We start from the raw sequence: 10,410 nt of genomic DNA, 5'->3' as shown, positions 1-10,410 counted from the left end.
ATTTCATGTGACGTGATCCAAAAATACGCTCTTAAACGGCGTTCACTTTCGTAAAAACAAAATAAACTAAAAGCGGTAAATAATCTTAAAATTGCACTATAGGTTTAAATATGTATAAAACCAGATTTTAGCCATTTATGATAATTTAAGCGACCGTGCTACCACGGGATCCGGGGGTGCCTAACACCTTCCCTCGGGTCAACAGAATTCCTTACACAGAATTTCTGGTTCGCAGACTCCAATTGGGAAGTCGAAATTTTCCTCGATTTGGGATTTAAATTAAATCGGTGACTTGGGACACCAAAAGCCAAACCTATCCCAAGTGGCGACTCTAAAAATAAATAAATAATCCCATTTCGAATAATATCACTTTAAATGGAAAAACTCCCTTATACATTTATCCTTTCGGGGTAGGTGTGTAAAAAAGGAGGTGTGACAGTTATATTTGACTCTATTGTATCAGATTGACTTATTGCATTTGAATTACAAGCCCCACTTTAACCCATCACCTTATCATTTGTATATTTTCAGCTATGCATTAAGGAACTATCTGCAGAAAGACACAAGATCAAATTAAGACAGAAACAATAGTTAGTTTGAGGAAATTCAGTTAAAGATCCTACTAAACAGGCTCTTACTTTCCCGCCAGTTGAATCAACTACAACTATCCTGTAATGCAATAATACAGTTGGCGTGGCATCTTCTAGCTTCTAGCTATCTTCTTCAATAGCTTCTGTATCCATCCTCTGCAATCTCCATCTAGCTCACTTCAACTAGATTGAGCTAGAATTGAGCTTAACTAAGGAGATTAACGGGTCTCACTACAAAAAAACGGCGAGTTTGCGGAGGTTTAAGTGAGGCGGTTATTGCAACCTCCACAATTTATATCAAATTGGGGGGTTTATACAACCCCTACAAATGTATTAGATTTGCCCGTGGTCTATAACCTCCGCCAACCTTAAAAAATAAAAGCGCGTACTAACCCCAAATTTTCCCTCTTTTTTGAACCTTTCCCTCTTTTTTTTGGAAACCCCTCAATAATTTCATTGCGCTTTAGTCGTATATTTTCTACTTTCATGAAAGAGAAGCTTTTCAGCTTCCATTTTCTTTCACTTGAAAAATTAAAACCCTCACTTGAAGATTAGAAAAACTGAAAGAGATTCACAATACGTTCTCCACAATATGAAAGAGATGCAAATTTTTGCTTTCTTCCCCATTCTTTGATTTTGAACAATGTGGATTGTGGGTTCAGATCTATGGTAATTCCTCTTCCCCATTCTTTGATTTTGCTTTTCTGTGTTTCTTCCTTCTTGCATGTGGGTTTTAGGTTTATTTCCTCTGTTAATTTGTGTTTTCCCTTAACTGATTTTTCCTCTAATTTGTGGCTTTTTTGTTTTTCGATTCTCTACTGAGAGTAACAGAAGTTTTTGTTGAATCGGTGTATTTTGAAGAAGGATACAACACTCTCTTTTTGAATTTGAGATGTAAGTCTTCTTTCTCCTTCTGCATTAGGTATTTTAGGTTGTAAAATTTAGCTTTTTCGATATTTTTGTAGGTTAATTTCTACGATTTTGGGTATACTTAATTGAAATATTTCCTCTTGCATGTGCATGTTAGAACTGATTCTTATAGAATTGACTTACGATGTTTGTTGTTATTTAGGGTTGTTAGCTCCTTTAGTTACATTAAAATAGCTTCTTATGAATGCACGTTGTTGTTGTTGTTGTTGTTATGAATGCACATTGTAGAATTGGCTTGATTTAATTGCCAATTTGAAAGAAGACAAGATACACCCTTCTCTTCTATATATGCTTAAATTTTGACCATTCTACCTTGCTTATTTATGCATTATTTACTTACTAAAATGTTCAGAATACTAGAGATGCTGCCCATGGTTCAACAGTTGAAATTCCTCTTGATAGTGCGAAGGTGAGCCAAATTTGACAATTTGAACTGTGTATATATCGCTTGTCACTTTGACGATGACCACAATAATTCAATGTTCATTTGGAGAATAGAGTTGAATGATTGTTTACTTATATAACAATTCAGGATCTGAAAAAGAAGGAGAAGGACCTACAAGCTCGAGAGGCTGACCTGAGAAGAAGAGAACAAGTAGGTTTACATAGCACTCTATGGTGGCTTCTAGTTATGCCTTTGTCTATCTTCTGTTATGTGAACAATCCAGAGTTTTGTCAAATAGCTTTCTTCATCTTGAAGTTGTTTATCCTTCTAGAGATTTATACGTTAGTAAAAAATATAATAAACTCCTATTATTACTATTATTATTTTTATTTTGGATAATATTGGCCTGAGATGGATTTATATAGAGTAACATCGTTAGTGAGGATTCATATAACCAACACCAACTTGTTTGGGACTGAAGCGTAGTTGTTGTTGTTCTCTACCATGTGAAACTATTGCTACTTTAATATTTGGTTTACACAGAAGTTCTGTTTGAGCTTGAAGGATTAGACGTTTCTGGTGCTGAATCGGTGTATTTTATTTGTCAAGTGATGAGGAATATATTAAAGCTTCTAATATATCCACAATATTTGTCACTGATTCTAATCTTATCAGATTGTTCAATCAATGTCTATTGTTCATTGCACTCATCAATTGGTACTTGATTAACCTATGGTGTATTCATTTTTGTGGTGTAATACTTTTGGAGTTTTCTTTCCCTTCATAACATCTCTCTTTGTGTTCCCTTTTGAGTTTTATTCTTCAAATTATCTTCCAAAAGTGGATATATGACCTGCATCTTTGTGCAAAAAGTTCAGTGTGCATATCTACTGAACAGACTATGTTAAAAGGAACCAGCAGCAAGTATAAAGAATGCAAAAAGCTTGAAATCATAAAAATGTGTTAATCATAGAAAATATTATGTATATGTTCTATCTCACACTGTTTTTATCTTTTAAGATTAAAAAGGAGCTAGCAAGATACTTAACGTGAAGAAAAGGGACGTGTTAAATTTGTCTAATGGAGAACGTATTGTGGTTGATTTTGACGACACGGATCCTCGTTCAATGGTAAGAATAGTTCATAACTTTCTTATTCAATTTTATAAAGTATGATTGATCAGTCCAAGTAATACTCTAAATTGGGATACCTGAAGAATGCTTTCTTGCTTCTTAGATTCACAAACTTCGCAAGTCAATTTAATCTTTATGTTAAATTCACTGTCTATATTCACTGGCAGAGCTTTTAGCATAACTTTATGCTAACAATGTTAATTCACTGTCGATATTCTATGATGTTTAAGATGTACAGAGAAAATTCACGAGTTCTTTTCATGGACTGGGCGAGACAGAGAGAGAATATTTGTTTCTTTTGCTTGAATGTTCAGTACTATGACTATAAATTTTGAGTCGTAGATTTTCTATTATATAGAAGAGAGAAGAGGAGGTTGACCAAGGGCATAATAGTCATTGTAAATATATTAGTGCATTGTTTGTTTGTATATTAGGCTCAAAAGTTTGGTTGTGGGTTCTTAATAACATGAAAATTCAAAACTAACTTGCCCATAAGTTATTAAATTCTTTAGGTGGACCCCACTTTCCATTCAACCTTCACAATATTCATTAAATGCATTACTTGATTGTTATTATTATTTTTTCAATAAGTACTTTTAACTAGAAAAATTATTTTTTTGATAATTATATATTTCAAGTGTTCACCTGATTAAAAATACTAAGGTCATTTTATACAAAGTTCTCATTAAATTGCAATTTCAATTGGAATACTTCATAATATTCGGAAAAAAATTATTTAAGAATAAAATATAGTTTCAAGTCCCTTTTTTTATTATAGAATATAAAAAATTTGTTCAAATTGTATCATAAGTATCCCCTCTCTAAAATATGAGTTGAGAATATTTGAAGTAAAAATTAAGACAATTAAACTCGACAAGTGTTTCAAAGTGATTGGTATAGTAATACGATTTGAGAAAAATTAAAATGCACATAATGCAAAAGATAAATAACAATACATGTAATCGTGGTTCTATACGTTATTACACAAAAGCCTATTCTCTTTCTTCTTTCTCTAAAGGCGTAGAAAGAATGTAATTAACAATAGACCAAGAAATATTAATAGCCTGTTTGGCCAAAAGTACTTTTTTTTTTGCCAAAAGCACTTTTGGTCAAAAATTGAGGTGTTTGGCAATAGAAGAGAGAAGAGGAGGTTGACCAAGGGCATAATAGTCATTTTAAATATATTAGTGCATTGTTTGTTTGTATATTAGGCTCAAAAGTTTGGTTGTGGGTTCTTAATAACATGAAAATTCAAAACTAACTTGCCCATAAGTTATTAAATTCTTTAGGTGGACCCCACTTTCCATTCAACCTTCACAATATTTATTAAATGCATTACTTGATTGTTATTATTATTTTTTCAATAAGTACTTTTAACTAGAAAAATTATTTTTTTGATAATTATATATTTCAAATGTTCACCTGATTAAAAATACTAAGGTCATTTTATACAAAGTTCTCATTAAATTGCAATTTCAATTGGAATACTTCATAATATTCGGAAAAAAATTATTTAAGAATAAGATGTAGTTTCAAGTCCCTTTTTTTATTATAGAATATAAAAAATTTGTTCAAATTGTATAATAAGTATCCCCTCTCTAAAATATGAGTTGAGAATATTTGAAGTAAAAATTAAGACAATTAAACTCGACAAGTGTTTCAAAGTGATTGGTATAGTAATACGATTTGAGAAAAATTAAAATGCACATAATGCAAAAGATAAATAACAATACATGTAATCGTGGTTCTATACGTTATTACACAAAAGCCTATTCTCTTTCTTCTTTCTCTAAAGGCGTAGAAAGTATGTAATTAACAATAGACCGAGAAATATTAATAGCCTGTTTGGCCAAAAGTACTTGTTTTTTTTGGAAAATTGAGGTGTTTGGCCAAACTTTTGGAAGGAAAAAAAGTGCTTTTGAGGAGAAGTAGAAGCAGTTTTGGAGAAGCAGAAAAAAGTGGCTTCTCTCCAGAACCACTTTTTTGAGAAGCACTTTTGAGAAAAATACACTTAGAAGCAGTTTTTTAAAGCTTAGCCAAATACTAATTGCTGCTCAGAAGTGCTTTTCAAACTAATTAGCCAAATACAAACTGCTTCTCACCAAAAGTACTTTTGAGAAAAGCACTTTTGAAAAAAAGCACTTCTCAAAATAAGCTGATTTTTGCAGCTTGGCCAAACGGGCTATAAAAAGGATGAAAACAAGAAGAAAGAAAAAAATAATAATAATTGGGCCCGTGCATCGCACGGGTACATCATCTAGTATATTTATATTTAAGTCCAGGAGGTTGGTAAAACCATTTTCCCTCATAATTATGTATATATAAGATGCATGGAGTTTCACTATGTTGCATGCACAATGGATATACTACAAATAAAATACTATGGGAGGAAAATTATATCTACATTTTTACACTCAAATAGCATCCCAAAACATTGAGCTGAAAGAATGCATATACTACAAACTCAGAAGCTCAAAGAAAAAGTAATTAAGGCAGAACAAAAAGGAAATCCCAAAATCTAAACACTACAACACCTTTTCAAGCCTAAACCACAAGAATTTGATCTCACAAAAGAGTCCAAGGTCTTTGCAACATCACTAGCACAAGGTCTTGCTGCTGCTTCACTAGCAGTGCATTGCAGTGCTAAGTAATTATTAGTTAGGATATTATTGAGGTACTTTTTGTTAATTATATTTTATTTTGATTGTTTTGTAGCCAATTGATGCGGCTAGCGGATCCATTTCACCCATGGATATAAGAAGATCATCCGGTGGAAGTAATCCTAACGACAACCATTGAAGTTGCTTGCAAATGTATTAGATAATTAAGTAACGTACTCGATTGAATGGTGATCTTTTGTCCATAATGGTTGGAGTGGATGTTCTGTTTAAAGTTAGTTTTAAGACTAATTAAAATATTGATGTTTTGTGTTTAATGGTTAGAGTACTTGTGTTTAAAGCAAATTTTTGAGACTAATGATAATTTACTTTAATGTATTTTATGGTTTATTAATATATAGATGTTACTCGATTCCAATAAGCAATTTATATAATTTGTTGATGCTTCATTATATTAATATAATTGAAATTGGTACAGTTATGGAGTAACATTGCAGGAAAAGAAAAAAAAAAATCAATGAATAGCGGAGGTTATAATTGCCGCTATTTAACCTATAATAATATTGTGTTATAACATTTGTGGGGGTTAAATAAAACACTTGCGGGGGTTATAAACCTCCGCTATTTTTTTAACAAGTGATAGCCAAACTACCAAATTGCGTCGGTTATACCGCCGTCAAATACCCGCCGCTATATAATAACGGCGGTCTGTCAAACAACCCCGCAAATTGGTTGCGGCGAACATTATTGCGGGGGTTTTGGAAACCGCCGTAAAAGCATATTGCGGAGGTTTCTGACCGCCGCAATATGTAAATAAAACCTCCGCAAATTCAGCGTTTTTTTGTAGTGCTGTCTTCTTTCTGCACTATCATTTGCATATATCAATTGCCATAGCTAGAGAGATAAGACCAATATAGCAAAGAAATATATGAGAATGTAGTTTGATCTTTTGCCATGACAGTTTAAAATCTGGAACTCAATCACCTAGTTCTTGTCTCAAGAACCAAATAGACTAATGAACCATCTCAGCAAGATGCATAAGAAGTTTCCGGCACTAATGTTCAAAAGTTGGAACCTCTATAGCTCAGAACCTGATGGATTGAAAATTTAATTGACCTCAGAAGCTTGAAATGCATAAAGATAGCACTATAAGGGTGATTGCATAGCCTGGTGGTCAAATTTTGAAGCTTGTATAATGACTAAATCCTTTATAAATTACAGTACTTCACTGGAATTTTTCTGTCAAGGTGAGGCAATAAGTATTTGTCAATGATCCACATAATATAAAGACAATAAAAGAGGCAGTAAAGTTTTAAACATTACTTTTCTATTTCCTTTATAAAGACTAATATCTTCTCAAAAGAGGACAGAAACTTCATTCACTGATAAGTATTATATAAAATAAAGGCATGCAAAACTATAGATATATCCAAAGATATATCACCAGCGTAATGATGGCACTCAATTTATACCATTAATTAAGACAACTCAAAGTCTCAATCTTAAGCTGAACAAAGGCCACAAAGCCAGATTCAAGAAATGCAACCCAAAGTTGATCCAGCTGCAGATAGCAAAAACCTAACTTGCAGGACAGTGCTAATGTGTGCTGACAAACCACTGTTATAACTACCGCTGCTGCTTTTATTCTTTACGCCTGTTTCTGGGCTGATCCAACTAGGCTGGAAAAGAGGAAGGAGCTGAAAGAAAAAGAGTTGAATGTCACAAGAGAGATACTGCAGGTCCAGCAATACAGAGCTTTTGTTGCAGCACTTGTAGGTGGAGTTTAAGGCCAGGCTGAGATAAGAGTTTCATGGTAAGATTGAGTTCACACTACTTTATCATCCAAAGCTGATATATAGATGATGGTTGACCTCAGCTTTACACATCTTTCACCGCTCTAAAGCAATGAGGAATTAAAGCCAGGACTTGGTATCATTCCTCACAAGGTAGGGGTAAGGTCTGCGTACACACTATCCTCTCCAGACCCTACGGTGTGGGATAATACTGTGTATGTTATTGTTGTTGTTGTTTATCATATAAAGGTGAAAAACAGAACACTTAAGAACCCCATTTGCTTTCGTGAGCAATCTACTGAAGTTTTTCGAGTTAGCAAAATGAAGGGCAGTGAAAAAATAATAAAACTTTGACCAGCTCATTAAAGTAAGTTCCCTTGAATAAGGGACATGGAATCATGCTAGTAGAGGCATGTGGCAATCAGAGGCGGCTCAACGATATTTGTGGCCTAAAGCCAAAAATTAAGAAGAGGCCTTAAATTATAGTAATTACATATATTTAATTTTTATTTGATTTTTTTTAATAATGGTTTATGAATCATCTTGTACGTATTTTGCCATTCACTTGGCTATCTGCTAGCTCCCCACCATCGTATACATCCAGTAACTCTACTCATAAAGCTTCAAAATTTTTTATAAAAAAACATCCGCAGTTAAGGATAACATTTTTGTAAATTTTAATCATCTGATGATCTTAATTCTGTTAGATGTTAAAATAATTTTATACATTTGAATAGTTTAAGTGTAATTGAAATTGAAAAAAATGACTTCACCTACTTACTCTTTATAAGAAATAATCTACTTCAAAAGATATTACAAATTAAAAGACTTTATTTTTTTTATTTTATTATCAATGTTGTCATCAAACTCATGTTATTTTGCCATATGCATATTGCACGTTTATTTTTGAAATTCAAAAATTTATTTAAATAACCTCTATTACACTCTAAAAAGAAAAAAAATCTGGTATCTTTTTTATAATAATTTTATAATAACACAATATTAACTGCTAAAAAAAAGTTGAGGCCTTCAATTTGGGGAGGCCTAAAGCAATTGCTTTAGTCGCCTCCCCCTTGAGCCGGCACTGGTGGCAATTTCCAATATTTCTTTGAGTAGAACATGTTGAGGATACATCAACATCAATAATATTGTGTCGCATTACCCATTGATAAGAACCGGATGAGCATAATTTCAAAACAATCAACTTCCCTTCTTGTTCTTCTTTTAATAACCAAAACATTCACAAAAATATGGGAAAAAGGTTCCCAAGAAAATTAGCAAGTGATTCACCTATAAACTAAACGAATCACGATGGTTTACATGTAAAAAATGCCTCCATTAACCAACTTTAAAGGGGAAGTAGGTAATATCACCTCTCCTTTTGAACCCTCTTACAACAAAAAGGTTCAAGATTTCAAAGCTTAGCTATAGAGGAATTAATTGAATTGACATCAGTTTAAACAACAAAGTAGCTCATATAAACTAGAGTTTGTATTTCAATGGAAAAAGTTTTCACCAAAGTTGAAGGATTTCAATATTAACGAGCTTGAACTGTCTAAGTACATCACTTTACCATGACAAGGTATCCCGATCGGCGTTTCTGTTTCCTAGGGCAATTTTCTTTGTAATACCAAAAATGGAGATGAGTGTAGAACTCACTTCTGCTTCCTAGGGCAGTTTCTTTACAAATTGGGGGAAAAAACAAAACCAACGCCGTTGCCTGGGATCGAACCCGGGTCACCCGGGTGACAGGCGGGAATACTCACCACTATACTACAACGACTTTGTTGGTGCCTTTCCTATGGCAAAAAATAAATTAATCCAATATTTTCGTTTTAGAAATCCAAGAGTTTCCAACTATCAGTTCGCTATAGTATCTTGAAAGTTTCTCATATATAAAACGAATTTCAATCAGGTACCCTTATCGTATAAAGAATTTTTACATTATTAGTGTATTTGAATTGGTTATAGCTGGTTAATTACTTTATTTTTCTTTCTAAATTACCAATTTTTGCCTACTTTGAATAGTTAAATGTTTTTTCAAGAAGTTAAAAGTCATTTGAATTTTATTTACAAACACTATCCCAATGGTGCACTCACTTTTAAGTACATCTTTACCTAGCGAATCACGTAGGCAATAGGCAGGCACCAATTCAAGACAAAAGAATGAACGGTTCATTGGCCAAAATTTGAAATATAGCGCATGGTGGAGTGCAAACAAATACCTATTTGTAATCTGTAAACTCGGATTTAAAAGTTATTCTCTTTGAAGTAAGCGCAAGTGTACCAGTTTTTTGCTTCGACTCTTTTAGAAAATTGCTCAATCAAATAAGCCACAATTGGATTAACTGAAAAATCATCATTGCACAACCAATTTAATTCTATTTCATATGATTAAATGGATAGGAGTCATTGAATTTGAATAAAGTTCCACTCTCCCCTTTAGCCGTGCAAATGCACAAAGAATCTCATCATTATATGCAATCCTTCATTATTCAAATAGAAAGTGACATCTAGTCGTAGTGAATGGTCATCATCCTTTGGTTTCAGAACTAAAAATATCTCAGTTCTTTGATCACATTATATCGAATTGATACTACCAAAGTGCGTAGTAGAGTGACAACTACTTCTATATCCTTAACCAAGTCTTATACTTGAGTGCTGAGTATAAAATTGCCTTTGGTAGGGAGCAGTTTAATCCAAAGCGAAACTTTTAGCACGAATAATCGGGTCCAAAAATAGGTACGAACACTGGGCGAAAAACAAAAAGACATTTTATCGAAATGATGGATAAGCAAATTATACACTCCTAAGCCTAACCCCTTTGATGAGTATCGATAAACTCCACAATTTAATTTAAGAAAATAAAAAATAGATAACGAAATGTCCAGCATATGTCACACAAAAAATACAGGACAATGCATTTGAGAAATAAAACATCCTAAACTTAAAAGTAAAATG

At 33.0% G+C, this 10,410-nt stretch overlaps 1 long non-coding RNA gene across 1 annotated transcript; it reads left to right on the top strand.

Moving 5' to 3' along the window:
* Positions 1-534: 534 nt before the first annotated feature.
* Positions 535-6,050, top strand: LOC109239384. Its single transcript, XR_002069891.1, has 6 exons — positions 535-1,259; positions 1,422-1,484; positions 1,873-1,929; positions 2,053-2,115; positions 2,926-3,035; positions 5,754-6,050. It is a non-coding gene; the product is annotated as an uncharacterized LOC109239384 (long non-coding RNA).
* The last annotated feature ends 4,360 nt before the right edge of the window (positions 6,051-10,410 follow it).

The sequence above is a fragment of the Nicotiana attenuata genome, unplaced genomic scaffold (genome assembly GCF_001879085.1).
Source record: "Nicotiana attenuata strain UT unplaced genomic scaffold, NIATTr2, whole genome shotgun sequence".
Classification (NCBI taxonomy): domain Eukaryota; kingdom Viridiplantae; phylum Streptophyta; class Magnoliopsida; order Solanales; family Solanaceae; genus Nicotiana; species Nicotiana attenuata.
Note: the sequence above shows the minus strand (reverse complement) of the source record. Positions and strands in the feature narration are given on the sequence as shown.